This window comes from Apium graveolens, chromosome 8, assembly GCF_009905375.1.
Source record: "Apium graveolens cultivar Ventura chromosome 8, ASM990537v1, whole genome shotgun sequence".
Lineage (NCBI taxonomy): Eukaryota > Viridiplantae > Streptophyta > Magnoliopsida > Apiales > Apiaceae > Apium > Apium graveolens.
Genome location: NC_133654.1, coordinates 32,098,808 through 32,099,341, shown reverse-complemented (window position 1 = coordinate 32,099,341; position 534 = coordinate 32,098,808).

Here is a 534-nt window from a genome sequence, read left to right as displayed (position 1 = left end):
GAACTTAGTAAAATATCAGAAAATATTTACAAAATAGTAAAACTGAAATACAGACCTATAATATTTACAGAAACAAAGACAATATATCAGAATTTATTATTTTTATTCCAAAAATAGATTTCTATTGAATTTTAGCAAATAAAATTCATAGTAAAATATTTTAGAGGAAATAAAATATTCTGAGATATTTTAAATTAACAAGTAGGGAAAATGAAAATAGATAAGATAATATATATTACATAGAAATAAGCAAGAAATATGATAAAATGATAAAATAAATTTGCAAATGAATTTTTCATATGAAAAATTCATTTGTAAATTCATTCAAGAACAGATCCCAGATATTAACTAAATTAATCACTAAAACTATTCAACATGCCCAATTTACCAACTAATCTGGTAAATGTGGATTCGTCAAGTGGTTTAGTGAAAATATCTGCTATTTGTTCTTCTGTTGGAACAAAAAATAGTTCAACAGTACCATTCATGACGTGCTTTCTAATAAAATGATACCTGATGTCAATGTGCTTTGTC